At 39.3% G+C, this 26161-nt stretch overlaps 1 protein-coding gene across 3 annotated transcripts in view; it reads left to right on the forward strand.

Annotated features, from left to right (window-relative positions):
• PRDM6 (PR/SET domain 6) overlaps positions 1-26161 on the forward strand; it is a 109877-nt gene that overhangs the window by 41987 nt on the left and 41729 nt on the right. The window lies entirely within an intron of this gene.

Genomic DNA, 26161 nt, shown 5'->3' on the forward strand with positions numbered 1-26161 from the left:
CTTCTTTCCTTCCTTCCTTCCTGTCTTCTTTCCTCCCTCCTTCCTTCCCTCCCCCTTTCCTCCATCCCTCCCTCCCTGCTTCCTTTCTCCCCTTCTCCTCTCTATGTTTCTCTTGACAGTAGTTAGCCCTGAAACACATCTTGAAGAATCAGGAAATCTTCAAGCATAGCAGATAACTCATTTCTTAATACATGCAGCAATGGATGTATGTTTTGGGATCAGAATCAGACACAGAGGGTCTTTTCTATAATTAGTTTATTTAAATACTCTCTATTTATTTAGAGACTTTTTTTAAAATGATAAAGTCCATGTGTTCCAGTATCAAGAGTAAAAATTGCATTTGAGTCAAATGATAGTCAGTAAGCAGTTACAAATTCTCTCAAGAGGGGGTCTGAGAAGTTGATACCACTATTGTTCCACTTGTGTTTCCTTGTTCTTGACAGCATGCAGTATTCCAGGCTACTACAGTCTGTTCATTACATTAAAAATTATCGTTATTAGTATTAACAGCATTTACTATGTACCAGGCATTATTCTGTACGCTTTGCACACATTATACATCTTAATCCTTGAATCATCCCTCTGAGGGTGGTTTAATTATGCCCATTTAAAGATTGTTTATTCATTTTATTTTTGATTGTGCTGGATCTTTGTTGCTATGTGGACTTTTCTTAGTTGTGGCAAACGAGGGTCAACTCTCTAATTGCAGTGCATGTGCTTCTCATTGCGATGACTTCTCTTGTTGCAGAGCATGGGCTCTAGAGAAGGTCATGCAGACTTCAGCAGTTGCAGCACTTGGGATCAGTAGTTGCGGCTCACGGGTTCTGGAGCACAGGCTCAATAGTTGTGGCTCATGGACGTCGTTTCTCGGGGCATGTAGGACCTTCCTGGATCAGGGATCCTACCCATGTCTCCTACATTGGCAGGTGAATTCTTATCACTGAGCTACCAGGGAAGCCCTAAGTTTGTCCATTTTATACATCAAAAACAGGTTTTGGGAAGTTATATCTATCATAATATGGTAGGGCATTGTAGTCATAAATTTTAATATCTGTATTTCTCAGTAGATTGAATAAAAGCAACTTGAAGTTACAGATCATGTCTAACTCAAATGTTCAGTTGACCCTTGAGCATCATGGGGGTTAGGGATGCTGACTATGCTGGTGTCTATCCAATTGAAAACCCACATATAACTTACATTCAGCCCTCTGTATCCATGATTCTTCCTCATCTGCGATTTTGCACAGCGATTTCAACCATCCTTGGATATGTGGTACTATAGGATTTACTGTCACAAAATTTGTGTATAAATGGACCTTCACAATTCAAACTGATGCTGTTCAAGGGTCAAGTGTACAGCTTCAATTTTTGGTAAATATTTGCTGGATGAACAATGGTGGTAAGAGTTATTTATTATTTTGATTGCTTACTATGTGCCTAGATGTTTTGTATCTAGAATAATCTAGCTTTGCATCTCAGCTTTGTCCTCCACTAGGTAGATTGCTTAGCCTTTCTGTGCCTCATGTGCATCAGAGGCAAACTGAGCATAATAACAATGTCTTTTCTGTAAGGCAGTTTGAGGATTATGAGTTAACATACAAAGCTCTTAATGCCTGAAACAGAGCAGGCAGGCTATAAATATTAACTATATCATTATTATTTCCGACTCAGGTGTGTCTCATTCCAAAGTATGTGTTCTTTTTATAAAAGAACCTATATTTCTTTTTAAAATTATATACATATCTTTAAATTAAAATTGTGCATATTTAAGCTGTACAGCAGGGCTTCCCTGGTGGCTCAGCAGTAAAGAATCCACCTGCCAATGTAGGAGACGTGGGTTTGATCACTGGGTAGGGAAGATCCCCCGGAGGAGAGCATGGCAACCCACTCCAGTATTCTTGCCTGGAGAATCCCATGTACAGAGTAGCCTACAGTCCATGGGGTTGCAAAGAGTCAGACACAATTTAGCAACTAAACAACAACAAAGGTGTGCAGCATGATTTATATATACATATATAAGTAGTAAAATGATTATATACTCAAGCTAATTAACATGTCATCTCACATAGGATATTTTTGTGTGTAATATGTACACTTGAAATCTGTAAATATTTGTCATGCTCAGTAAGGTATTATTGAGTATAGTTATCATGCCTGTACATTAGTTTTCATGAGGTTATACTTAGAAGTGTTCATGTAGAGAGACCCAGACTTCCTTTGTCTAAGTAAGTAAGACCCTATTTACTCAAGCTAAATTCCTACCTTGTGAGCATTTTAGCTCTGAGAAGCCCATTCATTAACACATGGGGTACGTAAATGTGGAGAAACACCTCAGGCCTTCCAAAATTAGAATTATTGCTGTCTCAACCTTCACATAGGCTTCCCTGGTAGCTCAGATGGTAAAGAATCCACCCGCAATGTGAAAGACCTGGGTTGGGAAGATCCCCTAGAGAAGGGAACAGCTTCAGTATTCTGGCCTGGAGAATTCCTCAGACTGTATACTCCATGAGGTTGCAAAGAGTCACACACTCCTGAGTGACTTTCACTTCACTTCAGTCTTCACATAAATGGGATAAACAAATTCCTCTGTCCAAGTAACAACAAGTTATGTGAGGTTTTTTGTTTGTTTCCTCTTCCTAACTTATCAAAGAGAAGTTTCTGAATCCTGGATGTTCCATAAGTACTTTTCTAATGGGTTTCCTTGTTTAGTTTTTCACAAGAGCAGGTATCTCATTCGCGTATCTCTGGTGAGCACTCTTAAAGTGTGTTGACATTTCAGGAAGCTTTGAATGTTTCTAAATGCATTGGTGTTTGGGGCTGAGTGGTTGGCCCAGACCCAGAGAAATGTGCTTGCATAAGATAGTTTCCAAGGATGATTGCTAACATGGTAAAATTGTGGTTGTACACATGTATGTGTTGTATAGGAAGGTATATTTTCCAGACCCCTGCCTTTCTTTCAGCATCATTGTTTTAGAGGTTTTAATTATTTATTAAGCGTTTTCTGTCTCAGACATGTTAGATTTTGCTCATTTTTTTCTATTTTGCCAACAGGTAGATACTAACACTTTGGGCTTCCCTGCTGGCTTAGATGGTAAACAATCTGCCTGCAGTGCATGAAACCTGGGTTCAATCCCTGTTCGGGAAGATTCCCTGGAGAAGGGAATAGCTACCCACTCCTGTATTCTTGCCTGAAAAATCCCATGGACAGCAGAGCCTGGCAGGCTACGGTTCATGGGGTCACAAAGAGTCAGACATGATTGAGCAACTAACACTTTCACTTTCAGATATTGTATCTTTACAGTTGTTGAGCTTTGATAAACTCTTACGCACTATCTTTGGAAAATATTAGCCTGAAGGCTATTTTCTGACAAATAAGACATACTGTCTATCCAATTCTGTAAGCCCTAGAAATGTACAATAGCTCCCTAGTGAAGGGCCTTGTAAGGAGAGAGGACATGTTGATATTGATTACACATTTTATGTTTTGGAAAGAAGACACAAAGTCAGCGACACAGTGTGAGATGGCTATACATATGAAAGTAAAAGGAAAGTAATGGCTTGATAGCAGAAATTGTGTTACTTACCTTTGCCATAATCCCCTTTTCCATTTAAAACAAAGTATTTTTATAATCACAGGTTACGCATTTTGCCAAACTGAAGAAAAAGTAGGAATTTCATATATATTCTCCCTGTTCAAACATGTAAGTTTCTCCTATAACTGAGAGAAATAACCACCTCTGATAGTACTGGTAGTTTTCTCCTTTTAAAATGGAATCAGAGTCAGAGCTTCCATCATAGAAAAGGCAAAAAAAAAAAAAAAATAGTTCTGATAGCATATTACACCTTTAAAAAAAAAAAAGGACAAAAGAACAAGACACAACCAAAATATCTTTTTTCATTAAAAGTCATAATTAGCATTGCAAATACAACCCAGAACTTAAGAGCTGTCCATAAGGTGAACCTTTTGATAAATTGGATCTTGATATTTACAAAATCTATTAAAACACAACCAATAATGTGTTTGTTTATATGTTGACAAGATGATATACACCCTGAAGGTCAAGGGTGATGTGAACTGTTATGGTGTTTCTGTCAAAGTAGCTAAGAAAGGGGGGCGATTTAAAGAGTTTTGATGGAATAATGGCTTCACCAGAAGGGTGACAGCACAGGCAAAGACCATCTTGAAAAAGTTCAGTTGATTTGAAATAAAAATCTGCGATGTTTACCAATCAAAAAAATAAAAGGGAAAGTTTCTCTTCCTTCTGTAGCATGTTAAAAAAATTGGCAGCTCAAATGGAAAACAAATAGTGAAATTAAACAGAAAAATATTGATTTAACTTCTTGGGTGGTTTATCAAATGCCACAACGAACTTTTCATTCTGTCTTGTCATTTATTAATTATCCTCTTTTAATCAAACCAGTTAAGGATCACTTTACAAACTTTTGGGTTACTTCTGTATAAATAGTTTCAGCAATTCAAAAGCACTTTATCTTTTCACAAAGGTCTTTCTCTCATTGTCAGCCAAATTGTAGTTGTTATCTCCTTGTAAAAGACTCAGAATGTCTCTAAAAAATAAATGTGAGATTTACGTATTATTTTTCCTAGCATGATCTTACTTCTGCATTTGGTAAAATCTTTTTACTTTTTCTTAGTAGTTATAATGGCGTTAGTTATGGGAAATACTAGCTCTAAAATGTAACACCAAAAAGAATGTGGATGCATTCAAAATTAGTTAAGTTTTTTAAGGTCTTTATTTTGATACTTCAAAGTATCATCTAGAAGAAACTTAGGAAAAAATTGTACGTATTAATTACAAAGTAATATGTTAAGCTTCGTTTAATGAAGAGGGTTAGCATAGTTTGTTAATAAAATATGAATTTGGTATAAAGAGATAGATATTTGCTGTCCTCCATCTCTTTAGAAAGCTTTTTAATTTTCATGTAATAAAAAGTAATTTATGGGCATGTTTTAATTTATGTTTTGAAAGGACCTGAACCTGTTTATGTGTTTGTCATAAAATGGATTCATTAAATGAAATTAAGCCAGAATAACTGTAAACAGACATAAACATTATTAACCTCACATCTCCACCGAACATTTTCAGTAGGATTTCTGCAGAACAGTCTGTGTGGTTTAGCTCCTAGAAATTAATTCTTTGAGTCCATTTCAATAGGTTGTTTCATCTCCAGTTACTGTTTAGCACGCGGAGATGTATAATAGAACGTTAGAGAAGATTCAGAGTTTTAAGAAACTGATCACATTGCAGTGCTGGGACATTTAACCTGCAGTGGTTTACACATTCAGCCTCTGCAGGATTTGAGGAGACCCAGATCATACCAAATAAATGCATGAAAAAAGCCAGAATGTTCTTTGAGCAAAGCTCATCGATTCCTGTTCTCCTTAAGTAATTAGAAACTGTGGCTGTAAACAAATATCTGTGGTTGTTTTAATTTAAAAGATCATGGTTATCTCAGAGGTAGCAATTATTGAATGGTTTATACAGGCTGGAAACCATTGTGAGGTAAAATGTATGAGAGTTTTTTGAAAACAATAAAGTTCTACACAAATGCAGAGTGATGTTGGATGAACTTGGACGAAACTGTAAGCACTGAAAACGTTTACTCATCCTAACAGAAGACGGGATAGAAGTCAGCAATTCAGATAAAATGTTTGTGGAACATCTTGAAGGCAGTGTGTGATTGTGAAACTCCCCATGCTGAAAAAGCTAAGGCCATTCGCCCGAACAAAACAAACCAGAAAGCCATCCCTGGCTCCGAGAGTGAATGCAGGAGTTTTTCCACTGATGTGGCTCCGCTCTGTGTTCATACCTGACAGCTGTATGTCAGCTTCGCATTAAAGACCTATGGATTTTATAAAACTTTAAGGTGTATCCTTGAATGGTTGCTATAGAGAGGATGTTGGTAATGCAGCATTAGCCCAAACCACCCACATCTCCCTAGCTCAGAGCCCCAGGAACTGTACTTAAGCCACTAAACTATTACTAAAATTGATTAATCACCTCTGACTGCTTTGAAATAAAACAAATGATTTAAGAATTAAAGTTTCTGTGTCCTATTATCAAACTCATTAAGTCATCTCAGACTGCTCGGTTTTAGATGAATTTCTAAATTCCTTAGAATCTATTCATGCATCATCACCCCACAACACATACACACACACACACACACACACACACACATTTATCCATGTTACACAAATATTGTAATAACCAGGCCAATCCATTATGGCAGCAGAGTTCAACATAATTATTTTTGAGTTTTGTTACTTTGTTTTGTTAACTGTCAAATTGCCCTCGGATTTTTTTTTTCAATATTTTAAAATTACTTTTTTACTCTCACTAAGTGAAGGAAATTAAAGTATTAAAATTAAATTGCAGATGGTCTAAGATCTTGCAGTAAAAATGAAACTTCCTCGTTGGGCCAAGTCTCACTGTTCTGCTTACATTCATGGTTTTCAGAGGTCTCTGTCATGTGAGAATGACCAGGTTTCTTGTGAGAAATTTTGGAGAAGAGTTAAATTATAAGGCTGTGTTTTCAGCCTCATCATACTATGAAGTCAGACCTTTATCTCCTTTTGGAAATCATTCCTTTTAAGTTTTAAGGCAGTGATCGTATGACTACAACTCTGAATGTATTTCTTGGCATGTCGCACAGTGTAATATGAACTAAGCAGGCCTTAAATGAACCACTTCTATTTTATTTCTGCTCTAATTATTTTAATGTGTTTATAGGGTTCGTGTTGGCCAGGAATGACAGTGAGCTATACAACATTGTTCGACCAATACAGTAGACTGTTTCATGAAGTAGATATCCAAGAGACCAAAATGTTTCCAATTGTTATTATTTTCTGTTCTTTTGTAGAAAGAACGAACGTGTAAAAAGAAAAAAAAAAATAACCTAATTGCAAACTATTTTAAGTAGCCAGTAACTCAAACACATTTTAGTGCATTTGACTCTACTTTGGAATATTTCAACCACAGTTTTTCTTTTTAATAAGAATCCTTTAGAGGGCAGGGCAGACAGAGGTTGGGTATGGTTTATTTGGGTTTTTTCTTTTTTTCAATTGATTGTGGTACTGTTGAAAGATTTAATATTATTGATGTCATTTAAGCTAAATTTAGTGTAAATAATACATTTTGCAGCATATTTCTTTTCAGTTTCCTTTTCATTTTCCAACTGTTTGCTTTCCATTCAGTTCAGCTCTGTGGCTCAGTCGTGTCCGACTCTTTGCAGCCCACCAGGCTTCCTTGCACCTAAGCATCTACTTCCGGAGCTTACTCAAACTCATGTCCCTCCATTCGGTTATGCCATCTAACCATGTCATTCTCTGTCGTCCCCTTCTCCTCCTGCCTTCTATCTTTCCCAGTATCAGGGTCTTTTCCAGTGAGTCAGTTCTTCGCATCAGGTGGCCAAAGTATTGGAGTTTCAGCTTCAGCATCAGTTCTTCAATGAATATTCAGGACTGATTTCCTTTAGGGCTGACTGGTTTGATCTTGCAGTCCAAGGGACTCTCAAGAGTCTTCTCCAATACCACAATTCAAAAACATCAATTCTTTGGTGCTCAGCTTTCTTTATGGTCCCACTCTCACGTCCATACATGACTACTGGAAAAACCATAGCTTCGACTAGATGGACCTTTGTTGACCAAGTAGTCTCTGCTTTTTAATATGCTGTCTAGGTTGGTCACAGCTTTTCTTCCAAGGAGCAAGCGTCTTTTAATTTCATGGCTGCAGTCACCGTCTGCAGTGATTTTGGAGGCCCCCCAAATAAAGTCTCTCAAAGTTTCCATTGTTTCCCCACCTATTTGCCATGAAGTGATGGGACCAGATGCTATGATCTTAGTTTTTTGAATGTTGACTTTTAAGCCAACTTTTTCATTCTCCTCTTTTGCTTTCATCAAGAGGCTCTTTAGTTCTTCACTTTCTGTCATAAGAGTGATGTCATCTGCATGTCTGAGGTTATTGATATTTCTCCTGGCAGTCTTGATTCCAGCTTGTGCTTCATCCAGCTGGGCATTTTGCAGGATGTACTCTGCATACAGGTTAAATAAGCAGGATGATAATATACATCCTTGACGTACTCCTTTCCCAATTTGGACCCAGTCTGTTGTTCCATGTCCAGTTCTAACTGTTGCTTCTTGACTTGCATACAGATTTCTCAGGAGGCAGGTAAGGTGGTCTGATATTCCCGTTTCTTCAAGAATTTTCCACAATTTGTTGTGATCCGCAGAGTAAAAGGCTTTGGTGTAGCAATAAAACTGAAGTAGGTGTTTTCCTGGAACTCTCTTGGTTTTTCTATGATCCAATGGATGTTGGCAATTTGATCTCTGGTTCGTCTGCCTTTTCTAAATCCAGCTTGAACATCTGGAAGTTCACAGTTCATGTACCGTTGAAGTCCTGGAGAACTTTAAGTATTACTTTGCCAGCATGTGAGATGAGTGCAATTGTGCGGTAGTTTGAACATTCTTTGGCATTGTCTTTCTTTGGGATTGGAATGAAAACTGACCTTTTTCAGTTACTTTTTAATTTAATTTCTTTCCATGTTACTTTTTAATTCTCTCTCTGCCTCTCCTGCCTGCTGTCCTTACATCCTCTAATGTTATCCTCAGCAAAGTGTGCATGGAAACCTAAAAGCCCACACTGCAGCCAGGCTCATGGGCTCCAATTCCCAGCTATCTCACCTCCTTCCTCTCTTCATGCCTCAGTTTCCTATCTGTGAAATGGGCTAAAGAATGGCTATGAGGATCAAGTGAGATAATATATGGTGCATCCATGGCACCATCCTTGGAACAAGATAGGCACTAGGTAGGTGTTTGTTGTCATTTCCCAATACACTCATTTCCAAGCCACTTGCAAATTTGTGTGCAAGGTAGGATGAGGATGAAAGAGCACTCAATTGGGAGTCAAGAAATCTGAGGTCTGGATCTGGTTCTCCTCTAGCTTTCTTGAGCTCAGTGATAGTGCAAATCATTCCAGGAGTCCCGTGAACATCACCTTTTAGAATTTAGAAGAGCCTTGAGGTTGCCCTAATGTTTTACTTATGACTGAACAAAAGAGGGGATCCACAGAATTTGCAGTTGCTTGCCCCATGTCACATATAACTAGGGCAGAGCTGGCCTTGGAAGCCAACGCTGTGTTCTTATTTCTAAAGTTGATGTTTGCCAAAGTGTGCATGTTGTTGTAGATAAAAAGAATTCCAGGCAGTTTACAGAAAAATGTTTTCGATACTACCATATTAGTAGTATTAAGGTACCATTACACTTGTTACAGGATTAGTAGCATTAAAGTAGTAACAGCAGTAGTATACAAACAAACCCACAGTTTTATAAATAGTATTGTTTATGCTGAGGCTAAATAGCATGAATAAATTGAATTAAAGTCATTTTAAAATGGGACATCAGGTAGGTAATGGTATAGATATTGTAAAGATAAAGCAAAAATCATTAATGTGCAAGCTGAGGTCTGGGAAATCCTACTTTTCCATATCAGTTTCAGACGCTGATTGAACTCTGTGACAGTTCACATGGTTTTCTATGATCTAAGATCTTTTTTTTTTTTAATTCATGATTATATGCCCAAAGAGATTTTTTAGACCTGAGGATTTTTTCCTATTCTAATAAGTTAAAAAATGAATAAATGGGTATTGGTTAGTCATATGACATCCTGTTCTAGAGTCCTAAGTGCAAAGGGAAGCAGTGATCATTGGCAGTGGTACTGAGCAGAGGGAAGTGTGAGATGCACTTTAGAGGAAAAAGGCAGATATGAAAACCCAAATGTCAGGAATGGTTCTGATGGTGGGTTATCTTATCACACACTGATGTACATTTACCCATTCATGTTCCATATGATTGTGATGTACCCTTATCATCTCTTCTCTATAGCTGTGTGTAGACACAGGTAAACCCTCTTTCACACACTGACTGTAGTTTTGCAATGGTATGAATACTTTGAATTTGTTTCATTCAGGTTATCCTTTAGGACTTTGCTGAAGTCGAACATTCTAAGGAAAATTAGTAAAGTTTTTACTAGTCAAAATCACCCCATAACTCTTATAAATTCAGTTATTTATATATCATATTTTTTAAAACAAAGCAGATATAATTAGAATGTTCAAGATTTGAGCATATTAGGCAACAAATGCTTGGTTTTGTTTCAGTTGTTTGTGCTGTTGATGGTTTTTGAAAGCATGGAGGGAAGCCCTTGGAAATGTCAGTCAAACTCATGGAGAGGAATGACAGGTCCCTTACCCACCCTTGTTTTTTTTTTTTTTACTTTTTATTTTGTATTGAAGTATGGTTGATTAACAGTGTTTTCATAGTTTTGGCTGTACAACAGAGTGATTCAGTTATACATGTATCTATTCTTTTTCAAATTCTTTTCCTGTTTAGGTTGTTACAATACTGAGCAAAGTTCCTTGTGCCATATAGTAAGTCCTTGTTGGTTATCTATTTTAAATATAGCAGTGTGTACATACCCATCCCAAATACCCTAACTATCCCTCCCCACCACCCTTTCCTCCTGGTAACCATAAATTTGTTTTCTAAGTCTGTGAATCTGTTTTGTAAATAAGTTCATTTGTGTAACTTTTTAAAAAAGATTTTGCATATAAGTGAGATCATGCAATATTTCTCTTTCTTTGTCTGGCTTACTCAGTATAACAATCTCTGTGTCCATCCATGTTGCTTCACCCACCCCTGTTAAGCGCCATATCTCTGTCTCTCCCTCCATGAAAGTATACTTGGTCATTTGTTAAGTGAATGAAATTTTAATATTAAAAAGGCAGTTCTGTGACCAAAAAATGGGGAAGTTTCTTATTACCTTTCCAGTTAAAGCATAACTTGGAATCTTGGTACATTCTGAAAGCCAGTTCTTTTTTAGGTGATCTATGAGCTAATCTCATGTGGATGATTCAGACACATAGCCAGTCATCTAGAGATTATATATAGTGAAAGTCAGGTTTTGCTGCGGTGTTAAAATTAGCATCCATTTTGGAATAATTTCTTTTGTGCATTGTTTGGGATGGTGATCTTGAGAGAGAGAGGAGGATACAGGACAGTGTGGGCCATGGAGTCCTTTGCATTCTTAAAAAGGTCTTTGGAGAGTCATTTCCTTACTGGTATATGCTGAGCCCATCCTTGGGGACATAGGCTTCCCTCAGTGTGGACTCGTGACTTATTTCTATAAAGTCACTTTGTCTACTGTTTTGATTCCATTGACTGATCCAACCGATGTTTAAAATGTGGAAATTGAGGGACTATGGGTTTATTCCAGGGTCGGAGTTGGATTGAAACCCCTTGCTCAGTGAGTTGAACTAAAGAAGAGAGAGAAGAACGCGAGGGCTGGGCTGAGTAATGGGGAAGGATGAGCCAGAACGGGGAAGGATGGGTGGCAAAAATGATGCTGCAGGAATGGCCTCCATTTGATGTCAATGTTTTTGTAATTTGTTTGTGAAAAGATGCTGACAGAATTGTAGCCTTTATTTCAAACTGCAGTGATCCCTGCATTTGATTTTTTTTTAAAAATAAAAGAACTGTGTAATTGGTAGTCACAGTTTATAACAAGCTGTTCAAAACATATCCTAAGCACAGTTGCAAGCTCATAGATTTCCTAAGTGACGTCAAAATTTCAGATCATAATTATAATTTTCATGCTTATGAAAAAAATGGATTAAGTTCTAAGATATAAGGACACCTTTAATGTAAAATTATCTGTGCTTGGCCAAATCGGCTTGCCTGTATTTTCTTTCACAAAACATTTGGTCTCAATTGTAGATTTCTTTCTTTAAAAAAAAGGTCAGAAAAAGTTCAAAATGACATGATGGAATATATATTTGTTTGGAAAAATGATCTGGTTATTGCCATGGCAGCTATATTAAATTTTTAGGGTTATGTGATATAGTTTTTATATTAATACCATCTTTGAAATTTATTTATATGATGTAACAGCTTCAGTGGTCACATTACATCCTTGAAAGCAAAAATGTACAGACTAGTCAAGATTTATGCAGTTTCTAAGCAGGACAAAATTATTCAACTTAAAGGAAAAATATACATGTGTTGAATTTTAATTATGCCATTTAGAATACAATGTGTGTTGAATTTATTACAAGAGAAATGTAAAGATGGTTTATAGAAAAGAGTCTTAAATAATGACACATATCTTGGTAAGATTATTTAATTTTGCTTTCTAAGGAAAGCAAAGGTCAAAAGCAGGCGTTATGAATGAGAGAATCTTTCAGTCTTCCCTCTGGTGTGTGAAATTGTTACATATATTTTCTTTTGCTGGGAGTCTGGTTTATAAATGGTTTACTGATCAAGAGAAGGCAAGTTGTTAATTATTAAATAAATTATAGTTATAGGTATTATTTGGAGAAGGCAATGGCACCCCACTCCAGTACTCTTGCCTGGAAAATCCCATGGACGGAGGAGCCTGGTGGGCTACAGTCCACGGGGTCGCTAAGAGTTGGACATGACTGAGTGACTTCACTTTCAGTTTTTACTTCCATGTTTTGGAGAAGGAATTGGCAACCCACTCCAGTGTTCTTGCCTGGAGAATCCCAGGGAGTGGGGAGCCTGGTGGGCTACATTCTATGGGGTCGCACAGAGTCGGACATGACTGAAGCGACGCAGCAGCAGCAGCAGCAGCAGCAGCATAGGTATTATTTGTTTCTAATGTTTTTATTGAACAATTATTTCATCAATCACATTCCCCTCCCCCTTTAAATTGAACCTCAGATTCTAATGTTAAAATTTTTTTCATATGAAGTCAATTATTTTTTAGGGTTAAGATGGTAGTAGTTACAAGGGTAATTATGGAAACTAAATATTTCTATTGAGATAGAGAAAAAAATAAAGCCTGTGACTCTGCTTGTGATTATACTTCCTTGGTTTTATAAGCCAGTTTTGAGTAATTATATCCCAAGCTCAGAATTGTTCTGTAAAATTAATATATAAAATTCTGATTCTTTTGAGAATATAGTAGTAGTATTGTTTTCCCCCTTTAAACTATTATTTTAACCTAAAAAGAAATATAATGTGGTTCAATAAAATGAGATAAAACTGAAATGATGTGGAAATATATTTTCAAGTTGAAATGTGCCTAAGTTAATATTTTAAACATTGAGTACTTTGGCATTTATGTTTTTGATTTAAAATAGTTGTATAGAGTTTTTCAGAATTTGTTCTTCTTTGGTTTTCTTCGTATTTAAGATAATGGGGCCACTGAACTACGAAAAGAGAAAGTTTACTTTTTCTAATAGTTGTCTTTTGTAGCTGCATGTCCGCCACTGTTCTCAGCCCTTGTTTTATGCCTCATTTTTCTCAATCCTAGCACAGTCTGTTATTCTCTGTTTACACATGAGAAAATGAACTTGGGAATATTAAGCAGTTTGCTCAGAGTCACCCACAGTTCAGAGTCATACAGCTGAGATTCAAGTCCTGCTCTGCCCAATACCATTGAATACTGCAACACCCCGGAGTTGAAAATCCTCTATCATTTTCTTCTGTAATTAATTTTTCAGCAATACTGAAGTAGAGGGAAATTTGTTTGGAAAGGAAAACTTAAACCCGTCAGTTAAAAAACAACAATAATGGTGCCATTAACATTTAGGGTTTTCCTAATGGTGCAGTGGTGAAGAATCCGCCTGCCAAGGAAGGAGACACAAAAGAAGCTGGTTCGATCTCTGGATTGGGAAGATCCTCTCAAGGAGGGCGTGGCACCGGTTCCAGTATTCTTGCCTAGAAAATTCCATGACAGAGGAGCCTGGTGGGCTAATAGTCCATGGGGTCGCAAAGAGTCGGACACTACTGAGCAAAGAATAGCAGCAGTGATGCTATTTATTGAGCTATGATGCATATTTATTGAAACTATGTTTCATGCACTTACATGGATCATTGCATTTCATCTTCACAAAACCCTTTTGCAGTTGCATTAACATCTTCCTCATCTTACAAATGAGAGATGTGTTTTGCTTAGGATAATGACTCAGCTCCTAATCACTGAATCCAAGACTCAGACCCAGTCTGTCTGATTGTGTTCCATGACTGTGTCTCTTTTTCACTGAAATCTGAATGTAATCATTACACATATGAATTATAATTCATACCTACCAAACTGCAGAACAGATCTGTCAAGTATAAACTCTTCAACAGTTAATACATTTTTAAATTGCGTGTAATTGAAAGTGAATTCAATTATGTATATGTAATAATTACATTCAGATTTATTTGTAAAGATCTAATGAAAAAGTTTGTGACTTACAGTTGTTATTCTAAGTGCCCCCCCATAACTGGGCATCAGAATATTTTTATAGGTACTCAAAATTGTTGTTATGGCTTTTATCTTTCTGGGTCCAGCAACCAAGTTTTTACATTTAAAACATATTTACATAGTCATCAATCCATAGGGTCATAGAAGTTGATCTGGAGGATCCCCAAAATTATCTATTTAGCATTCATACTTCACGTTGGAGGACTTACGAAGTCAGGTTAAGTGACTTATCTACATCACAGAGTTAGTACTGGCTAAGCAGAGTTCCCTGGTGGCTCAGAGGTTAAAGCGTCTGCCTCCAATGTGGGAGACCTGGGTTCGATCCCTGGGTCGGGAAGATCCCCTGGAGAAGGAAACGGTAACCCACTCCAGTATTCTTGCCTGGAGAATCCCATGGACGGAGAAGCCTGGTAGGCTACAGTCCACGGGGTCGCATAGAGTCGGACACGACTGAGCGACGGAACGGAACGGAAGCAGAGTTAGAATCCAGGATTCCTATTTTGTAGCTCATGTGCCAATGAATTAATTAGGAGATACAAAGGCATAAGCCTGAGGAAGGTAAACAATGCCTTAATTTACAAAAACGCTACCATTTATAAAGCAAGTAGTTCTACCAGGTGAGTTGATTTAGTGTGACAGTATACTTTCCTTTTAGTAGTAAAAAATGGTGGAATCAGGGTTTGATCAAAGCTGAAAAGAAACACTTTAGAGTATTAATAACCATTGACTCACTAAATCCAGAATGTTTAATGTCCACCGAGCTGAAACACTCAGCTGTCCAATGTAATCTGGCCCACATGATCTCTAAGCTAAAAATATGTCTTATGAAGTAAACCAACCGAAGGTTTACTATTCCAGTTTACTTTTCTAGTGGTCATGAAAATGTGGTCAGAGATTTAGGCAAAACCAATACAACAAAACACAGTTGCAATCAAATATAAAATCAAAGTCCAGTAAAAGGGTCACAGGAGACTCAGGGTCCTTGGTTTCAGAGAAGAGGAAATGAGAATGAGATCAGATAATTCAGAGACCCAGAGAAGCCTAGCAGTCTTTAAAGAGAACCTCATCAGCAGTATATAAAACACCTCAAGGATTCTAGCTCATCATCCACAGATGGGTCTCATCTTTTCTTCATTCAGTACTCTCCTATCTGAATGTGTAGAATTCTGGCAGTAGTTCCGTGTGTGTGTCTGTGTGTGTGTGTAAACAAACCCGATTTGAGACTCCACTAAATCTCCAGACTTTCTTCCCAGAAGATTACTCACATGCTCATCCATCATTTTCTTGAGATTCAAGGTGTTTGTAGCCTTGCCTGGAACTTCACTATGCACCATGGTGTGAAAGATCTCTTTCCGTTCTTTCCTTTCAGCTCACAGATACTTCCTGTGGAAAGAAAGGAATCCCGAGTCTTGTATAAAACGAAGCATGCATGTTCTAACAGTGTGATAATTAGGTGGTTGCTTTGCTTTGGGTGTTGACATACGTCACACCCCCACTAGCCAGAGGATTTGCACACCTGGGCCCTAGACGTCCAGGTTTACTCCATCTCTTGGTTGGATTTCCGGGGAATCCTGCCTTAAGGACTTGACTGTCTTACCATGAACACAGGACTGTCTCTGGGGGGGAAGCAGTGCGCCTCAGTGCCAGCTCCAAGCTTGCCAGCCCTTTGACCTAACTGTGTAAAAGGAGTTTTATTAACAAACCCTAAAGAAGGCTTGACAGACATGGGCTACTTCCATTTTTCTGAGGTCCTTGATATATGGAAAAATGAAAAAATGCTGAAACAGGGTTATAAAAACAGTGGTATGCTTTAAAATGTTTACCTTTAACAACTTAATGCTTTTAATACCAGCAACATATAATTGTGCTATTCATAAGTTAATTTCAGGATTTATTAAAATGTTAATTTATGACTCACTTCAGGCAGTGTGGTCTGGTCAAAGGACCCAAGTTCAGAGAGTGCGAAGGCCGCCTCCTTTTAATCCTGTGGGTCTGTGTCTGTGATTGTATGTGTAACCTCATTTGGAAATGACTTCAGAGGTCTCAATTTGAGGCTCTTTACATAAGTGAGGCGGAATGGCCCTATTGGCACCCCCTGGAGGGGATCTGCAAGGAATTCTTCTGCAGGAGTAACTGGGTTTGCCCAGAGTCTCTGACCTTCTCCTCTGAGCCCCCAGCCTTCGCAAGATGCCTGTGCCCTTGACTGCAGCTACAGCAGTACAGTCAGTGGCATCACCCTGGCTCTCTTCCGAGGATCAAAATGGACTGTCTGTGCTATGCCAGGGTTCCAGGGATGGTCATCTGTTCTCCCCAGGATGACTTCAGCCCTTATTACGGTACTTCAAATTCCTTTCTGAGGGCAGACCCCCTTCCAAGCCTCACTTGAAAATGAAGTTCTAGATGCAAATATTCCTTCTCGGAGCAGCACCTTGACCTACATTCACTAGGTGTAAATCTCAGCTTCTGGGAGCCTGATGAGGGCAACACTGGGCCCAGGAGAGAGGGCTGGAAGCATAATGGAAGGTAGAGAAAGTGCCACCTTAAGGCAAGACTCTGGGCTTCCTCAGTGGCTTAGATGGTAAAGGGTCTGCCTGCAATGCAGAAGAACTGTGTTTAATCCCTGGGTCAGAAAGATCTACTGGAGAAGGGAATGGCTATCCACACCAGTATTCTTGCCTAAAGAGCTCCATGGACAGAGGAGCCTGGTGGACTTCAGTCCATGGGGTCACAAAGGGTCAAGGGATAGTAACAGTGACCCCCAGGTGGGGGTAGATTTGGGGAGTGGGATGGGAGGAGGGGCCAACAGCAGAAAGTTAGGTTTATGCCAGGTTCTGAGTAACTTCTGGCCTTGCTGTTGACTGAAGTCTCTATCCAGCTGCTTTTCACTGACCTCAGCTCTACAGAGACAATTAGGCATTTTTAAAGGAACTTAAATGTTCTTACCAAAAAAAAAAAAAGTAGATGAAGTGATGAATGTGTGTTAAGTAACTAGATGGGGGAGGAAATCACAGTATATATCAAGTTACCACTATGTACACTTTAAGTATCTTACAATTTTATTTGTCAGTTACACCTCAGTAAAACTGAAATTTAAAAAAGAAACAAAAAACTAGGGGAAAAATAATAAAAGTAGTGTCAGTTTTTTAAAAGGGCTTCCCTGGTGGCTCAGATGGTAAAGAATCTGACTCCTATACAGGAGACCTGAGTTTGATGCTTGGGTTGGAAAGATTCCCTGGAGAAGGAAATGGCAACCCACTCCAGTATTCTTTCCATGGAGAAAGGAGCCTGTGGGGGGTTACAGTCCATGGGGTCCCAAAGAATTGGACACAACTTAGCTATGGATGAAACTGTGAAATCGTGAGTGTCCATTTTAACTAGTAAGGAAAAGTAGACCTTTTTGGAAATGATACTTTCCTTAAATTTTTCCAGGATATTCAGCTCTGCCTGAGATGTGTGGGCCTGCCCAGAGGGCAGAGTGACTGGTCCAGCCATTAGTGCTTGGCTACCTAGAAGGTATCTGTATCCTTCTAACTGTCCATCTGTTCATCCAGCCATCCATCCACTCAACCACCCATCCATCCACCCACCAAACCAACTAACCAACAGACAGATTGAACTGAGCTCTCTATTAACCACTAGGGAATTAATAGCCAATATGACAGATTTTATCTTTGTCCTCATTGAGGTTATAGCCTAGCAGATTTTAATTAAACATTTGTTTAATTCTGCCTTCACAGTCCACAAGTTGTTTAAACAACTGAGATGACTTAAAGAGCTTTAGCTTTAGCTCTTTAAGTCCTCATGTCTTTTTTACATTGTAAAAAATTGTAATGGATTACTCTTCCTACACTTAGGAACCCCATTCTAGACATCAAATGTGCAAAGACTGGATAGGAAAATCTACAGATAGTCATGCCAGGATTAATGTCTTCTGATTTGTTTAAGTGTTTATCTCTTCTTCATGCTGTGCTGTGATCAGTCACTCAGTTGTGTCTGACTCTGCAACGCTGTGGACCATATCCTGCCAGGTTCCTCTGTCCATGGGGATTCTCCAGGCAAGAATACTGGAGTAGGTTGCCATCTTCTACTTCAGGGTATCTTCCTGACCCAAGGATCGAATCTGCATCTCCTGAATTGGCAGATTCTTTACCATGGTGCCACCTGTATCTCTCCTATTGAATGGTAAATTGCTTGAGGGTAGGGCCTGGGTCTTCATTTTTTTTTAAACCTGCACTAAACACAGTGGCTGGCACATAGTAGATGCTTTCTAAATAAATGTTTGTTAAAAGAATGCCGTCTGGGGAGTCAGAAGTCTCATATCACTGCTATGATATTCTGTTCTTGGCTGCATCTTCTCCTGGGTCTTGATGGGGAGGAGCTCCATGCAAACCAGTGTGTTCATTCAGTCCTCTGCACAACTGTGCAAACCTTCCTTCAAGAAGAATGTTTCCAAGAAGCCAAAATTCATCCCTCTCCCATGTTTCTTGCTCCAGGACAAACCTGGAATTTCACTCAGGTTTTCCTGCAAGCAGTTACTTGTTCAGTTGCTCAGTTGTGTCTAACTCTTTGTGACTCCATGGACTGCAGCACACCAGTCTTTCCTGTCCATCACCATCTCCTGGAGTTTTCTCAAACTCATGTCCATTGAGTCAATAATGCCATCCAGCCATCTCATCCTCTGTTGTCCCCTTCTTCTCCTGCCTTCAGTCTCTCCCAGCATCAGAGTCTTTTCTAATGAGTTGGTTCTTCACATCAGATGGCCAAAGTTTTGGAGCTTCAGCTTTGGCATCAGCCCTTCCAATGAATATGCGGTTGTTGATTTCCTTTAGGATTGACTGGTTTGATCTCCTTGCAGTCCAAGGGACTCCCAAGAGTCTTTTCCAACTTGGGAGAACAGGAAACTCCCCTCAGGACCACCTGGTCTAGGCCTGTGTTAGCCTCTACACTCTCACTTTCTTGAGCACCCTGAATCTAGGGTTTATTTTGTTTCCTTGTTTCTCCTGTGATCCAGGGCATGATGGTGTAAATTGGGAATTGAGGGCATGTTTGGTACTGTCCCAACTTGACGTAAGGAATGTCACCTAAATTATTTAAGATCTGAAAGTATGTTTTCCACCCTCGACAGATGGTCACTTTCCCCTTAATAAAGCATTTCTTGACAATCACACTTTATTGGTGTGGCTAGGAAAAAAACGTCGTAGACTTGAGAAAACATAATAATTCAGAGAGTGACATATTTCAGAGAAGAAATAAAGCTGTAGGCTACTTTGAAAAGAAGTAAAACCATAGGAAACCATGATTTCATTGGAACAAACATTCTGCTTCTTCAGAAAGTTTTTACTTAAAAAACGAGGGTGACCTCTAGGACATGGTACATGTGTGTCTATACATTCGTGAAAGTAACCTCTTTTTGATTTTTTAGGGACATTCTCTTTGGAAACATTCCCCACTTAGTACCTTGTAAGTTTTTAATACAGTTGCTAACACAGCAGTTTGCACATAGGCTTTGGTCAGGCTACTTCTTGCAAATCGTAGCTACCATGCTGAAGTATAAAATCACTAACCATTTTCATCAAGGTCTAAAGGTCTGCATAGTATCATACCACGTGGAATTTTTAAGCCAGAAATTTCTACTGCAGTAAGGGTTAAATAGCATCCCATGAGATACCATATGGAGAATTCAAGTGCACAGTGCATTCACTTTACTGTGTTCTTTTATAGCTTTCAAGCATAGAACTATTCAGTACATTATCATAGATAATTTGCACATCCCAGAAGTTCACATTGGTAATAATCTAGGATTATTTTAACAAAATAATGGTCCCCTTTCCTGTTTGGTAGATAACTAAGGCTTTGTTTTTCCAAGTATGTTCATTCAAATTTCCCTGTGGTTTAATTTTCCGAAATTGATGCTTTCTCACATGGAACACATTATTGTTTATTTTTTTTAGTCCACCTCTCATGGACTGGATAAAGGATGGTGAGTGCTGTGCATGTTTGCTAGTCAGAGTCTGAGGTCAGTATCAAGGCAGGATTCTGTGAGGCTCAGTGCTGAGATCTGGTTCCACCGATTCTTTTCCTTTTCAGCAAAAGTGAAAATGAGAAAGGAAAGAAGGACCAGAATGGGAGGGTGGCTGGAAACTGCGGCATTTTACTTGTTCATCTCAGTAGATGGAGAAAAACGTGGTAATGCTGTGAGCTGCCCTTTGTTTATAACACACACGATTCATGGCAGCAGTCTTTATAGGCTCCCAATGGCATTTAGCAAATATGAGGAGATAGAAGTTTTCTTGATTACTTAGATCTAAATGTTTATTCAAGCTTCCCTGAGAGCTTTTCTTCATTTATAGAATTCTCTCCACTGGACAAATGTCCATTTTTAAGTGTGGACTCAGTGTATATGAAACAAGTTTTCACAGCATCCAAATTGATTTGGTCAGGACTTCTTGTTGGTAAATTTAATTAAAACTGGATTTTTAAAAAACTGAGTTGAAGCAATATTTAAATGGGTGGCTTATATCAAAAAATTTTACAGTTTGTGAAAGACATTAGTGCTGATACAAAAAAAAAGAAAAGGAATGCAAAATAAATTGCCACTTGAAAATATTTCCAAGACTGTTCTTAGCAGTATAGGATTAGCACTATTTTCATTTTTAGTGTCGATGTTGTATGGACACTGGAGACAGTTGTGCACTGTGGATATTCCTGCTGCGACGAAGGAGAAGGGAAAAGATACAGGTTTGCAGCCGAGCCTGAGGATGGCACCAAGCCAGTGCCCTGAAAAATGGCAAACATGTCACAGCTAACAGCTGGATGCAGAAATATTTCCCTTTAATTTGGATGGATAAAATTTTTTTCACAGCAGGGCACTTTCAGAAGAGGACAACATCAAAGAGGGCGGGTCTCTCCATTCAGACATCAGCTGGCTCCAGGATGGAGCAAAATGAATGAACTGTCAGGACTTTTCCAGTGTGTAGGCTTCTGCCAAGTGAAAAGTTGAAGGTTCAGTGGCTTGTTGGGATCACAGACAAAGTCCTGATAATGCAAGTCTGATTCCCCGAAGTCTCCCCCGATGGGCAGACAGGATGTCTGATGAAGCCTCTCGGTTGATGGATGGCAGACTTTGTATGGATGACCACTGCTGTCCTCGGAGATAAGGGAGACTCACCAAGTGCTCAGTGGCTCTCGGGAGCGCTCAGGCCCTGTGCTGGGATCCTCAGTCACCCTCTCTCCTCTGCCAGCCTGCAGCCTAACAGCCTCTGCCCCAGAGTGTGACTGAAACACCCATTTCATCTTTCCATGCCCAATTCACTGAGGCGGACCCCACAAATACCACCACTGGTGTTTTATGGTTTATTGACACTTTTCAACTGTTTTTCTGATTACCATATTTCAGTCTTGACTTGCATGTTAGTATTATCTGCAAACTCAACATAAACCTCTAATGATTTTCTAATATTTCTGGAACTTGATGAATGTGAATTGACAGAGTACAGTATATAGCTTTATATCAACATTACTGAAAATACGGCAACGGTGTATATAACCATTACTCATTTCTTTTATGGGGCGTTTATTACTTGACCTTTGAAACCTCAACTCAAAACCTTGGCATTCCAATGTACTCCAAACCAGAAGGAGAGGGAAGAGTTTTCTTATGAAAAATAGCAATGAAACAACTTAATTCTAGTGGAGAGAGAAAATATTGAAATAAAAAAAAGTGTAGTATTACATATTTGAGAAAAAAGTGGGAAAACTGAACACAAATAAATCTGGTCCTAGCCAGTATTTGCTTTAAGGAAGAAGCTTTCATTTTAAAATGTGTATCTTCCTCCACAGATTTATACCCTAGCCATTTTTTGATGGTCCTTGTCATAGCACATGATCAGCAGAAGGAGAGTGGTGTCTTTATCCACTGCATGCTTGCTTTGTGTAAATTTGACTAGTAGGTTAAGTAATTCTCACTAAATTGGCATTTTCTCTGAAGGATAAGAGTTTGTTTTATAAATGACGTTGTTAATTATTATGAACATGTTTTATGGCCCTCCTTCTTACATATTAAGAGTTTTAGGCACTTTAAATGAAAGAGTTCTACTAGTTCTCCTTGATAGGATGAATGGGATGTGATGAAAGCAATAGTCACATGGTGGCCTGTGATTCAGGAGAGTTTCCTCCTTGTCACACAGACCTGCTGTGTGACTGTGGGCAAGTCATTTCCCCTTTCTCAGCCCAAAGTTTCAGAGTGGTAAAATGGAATAAATGCTGTGGTCTACCTTCTAGGTCAGTTATAAGAATCAATGAAGGTTGAGAAAGTATTTTATAAACCAAAATACCACCCAGATGCATATGACCTGGTCATTAGCTGCTGTTCTTTCTTTGTGTTTAGATGGTGGCAGATGCTTCACTCCTTTGAGACTATTGCTTTGTGGTCTCTATTCTCAAGGTGGATTTAGCTGGAGTTGAGAGTTTACAAGTAAAAAGGTTAGGAGACCACAGTGGTGTTGTCTTTGCTTTCCTCCTCTCTGGATTGGAAAGCAGTGCCCAGAAGCCATGGCTGACAGTGCTCCCTGTTGATCTGACTTCTCAGGCTATCATCCACAAATGTCCCCTGATCTTCATCCAGGTACATTTGACTGCACAGACAGCTCACGTACCTGGACCTTGTTCAAGGTTCATGTGCATATGAGATAATGTGAGTTGGGGCCTCTTCTGGCTAGAAATGTCAATGTCTTCAGAAGTCAAGCAGTTCTACATGGTAGATATTGTTCAGTAAGAGGGCTGAAGCCACAGCGAATTAAAACACTTCCTAGTGGGCGACAGTCCCATGGGTTGCAAAGAGTAAGACACAACTGAGTGACTGAGCACAAACAATCTGTTAGTTTCAGAAATGCTCCAGGAGTGCTCTTAAAGGTGTGGTAGTACCTGTGTCTATGTTAACTTAGCAAAGGGAAAATGTAGGACTGGAAAAATGCTTCCTTACTGTTTTTTCTAGAGAGTATTCACATTTATCCAGCATTTTCAGTATTTTGTTTTATTTTTTGATAGACTCATCAGAGGAACAAAAACATAAATGACTGGCTTATTGCTATACCCCCTCTGTGTTATTTCCAACTTTTTTCCCCTCTCTCTCTCTAAACAGAAGTTGATTTCCTGATGTGTAGAAAGCTTTGTGTAAGATACTGATGGGTAAAAGCTTAAAATATTTAAAATGCATTCCTGCCCTCAATGAGCTTATAATCTTCTGGTCTTATAATCTTAGCAATAATGAGTTTCCAAACACTGCACATATTCTCCTGTGGTCACTGTCCACGAGCAGGTTAGTAGATGAAGCCTGGGCTGACATGTCCCATCTAATGTGATGGCCTCAGAATAGCTAATGCTTTTTGGACTCTTACTGTGTGCCCAGCACTGATTTAAGTCCTTTACATATACTAGCTCATTTGATTTTCATATGAGCCCTATGACTGGGACTGTCAGTAGCATCATTTTTTCAAAGAAGGTCTCACCTTCCTGAAGAGTTAAGTAACTGCCCAGAGTCACTTGGCCAGCAGACATGAAGCTGTGATTGTAACTCACACACATTGGAGCTGATACCCACATACGTGCTCTTAACCTCTGCCCTCCACCCCCTCTCCAGTTCCTATTGACTGGGGTGATTTCTATTGCGTATTTTCATTGGTAATACTTTAGAAATTCCCCTCTAACAATTATAATATTAAAAGTAAAATCTTTTATTGTGCAATAAAGGTATTGGGTTTTTTAATTTTTCACAGTTCAGTCAGGAATTATTCTTGGGTTCAGTTCAGTTCAGTTGCTCAGTCGTGTCCGACTCTTTGCGATCCCATGAATCACAGCACACCAGGCCTCCCTGTCCATCACCAACTCCCGGAGTTCAGTCAAACTCATGTCCATCAAGTAAGTGATGCCATCCAGCCATCTCATTCTCTGTCATCCCGCCATCTCATTCTCTGTCATCCCCGTCTCCTCCCGCCCCCAATCCCTCCCAGCATCAGAGTCTTTTCCAGTAGTTGCAAAAAAGATTTTCACCTCTTATCTTCTGATACAAAGAAATCTCACAGTAAAACATTTTTATCTATCTTGGCAACAGTATAGTTTTCAGCTGAGTTTCTCAAATTACTAATACACTTCATTATTGAAGCCCTCATTTTCTGAATTTAACAGAAAGATGGGGCCATATAAGGTAGTGTGTGGAGAATAGGTAGAGAAGATCTGAGAAACCATCTTTGTGTCTATTCTTCCCTGGATTCTCCAAGTGCTGTGAAAGGACTTAAAACAGTGCTGGGTTCTCAGGTCTAAACTGGGAAACTCCCTAAGACCTCTCCTCGACCCTTTTCTATGGGCTTCCCTGGTGGCTCAGATGGTAAAGAATCTGCCTGCAGTGTGGGAGACCTGGCTTGGAAAGATCCCCTGGAGGAGGGCATGGCTACACACTCTAGTATTCTTGCCTGGAAAATCACTATGGACAGAAGAGCCTGGTGGGCTCCAGTCCATGGAGTTTCAAAGAATCGGACATGACTGAGCGACTAAGTACAGCTCATGAACATAGACACAACTGTTTATTACATTTTAATCATGTTATGAAAACCACCTTTGCATTTCATAGACTTGAAAGAACTTAAATTAAAAAAGATGTAATATTTTCTTTAAAAAGCCCTGGTTGTTAGTCTTAGAATGGAGTTTTAATTGCATTTAGTGGTGGTTTCTTCTCAAGTTTTGAATAAAATCTGAGCTCTTTAAAAAGCTATTTAATTCAGCATATTTTGAGTTCCTCCAATGAGTTAGGCCTTGTTTTAGATGTTTGGGTATAAAATATGCACCCTCACCTCAGCTTTTTGAGGGGAAAGCTGAAGAATACTGGTGTTCCAGTACATGACCAAATGCAGCTGTCTGGGGTCTTGGCACAGGGACCTGCCACTGTGTGGAATCACAGGAGATGGAGCCTGAGACATCTCCCTGCTCACTGAAAACTGGCGAATCCTTTCAAATGCAACCTTTGGATCTTTTCTTTTTCCTCTGTTTCATGCCAAGATTCAGAGAACCAGGTTCTGGAAGGAGCGGATTAATGTTTAAGTTATAATTTAAGTTTCTTTTGTTTAAGGTTCTTGGCTCTCTTTATTTGTAGGATTGAATGAGGTGTGAAGAGGCCTCATTGTGCCTCTGACTAGAGTCTGTTTGTTGAAGTCCCTAATTTCTGGGCTTCCCTGGTATCTCAGATGGTAAAGAATCTGCCTGCAATGCAGGAGACCTGGCTTCAATCCCTGGGTTGGGAAGATCCCCTGGAGAAGGGAATGGCTACTCACATCAGTATTCTTGCCTGGAGAATCCTCATGGACAGAGAAGCCTGGCAGGCTATAGTCCATGGGATCACAAAGAGTTGGATACGACTGAGCAACTAACACAGCACTATACAACTAACTTTTGGAGACCCTTTTTTCTTATGTATATAATTGCCTCTGGGTGTCCTCATGGTGTCAGTTCCAGCACCCACCCATGGATACCCTACTCTTCATTGTTCAAGATCCCTTATACAAGCCAGACTAGCGCATTTGGCCCTGAGCCATCCTCCGTGATTGGTTGAATCCAAAGTGCAAAACTCAGCAAGAGAAACAAAAGCTGATTATAAGCTGATGAGGTTAGAACCGGTGGTCTCTTCCCTGTCTCATTTTCCTGACCTCTAAATGTGGCTGAGGTACTCAGTGGTCTAGCAGAAGAAACGGAAGCTTAACTGGCGGAGGAAGTGCTCTGTCTGCCATTTTTCAAACGGGGTCCCCCCTTCCCTGCCAGCCCTTGGTGGTGTCCCAGCACCTGCATCAGAGAGCAAAGGTGAGGTTTGTTGAGGTGGTGGGGTTCTT

This window comes from Moschus berezovskii, chromosome 8 (assembly GCF_049115385.1).
Source record: "Moschus berezovskii isolate FMDL1 chromosome 8, NW_MosBer_1.0, whole genome shotgun sequence".
NCBI lineage: Eukaryota > Metazoa > Chordata > Mammalia > Artiodactyla > Moschidae > Moschus > Moschus berezovskii.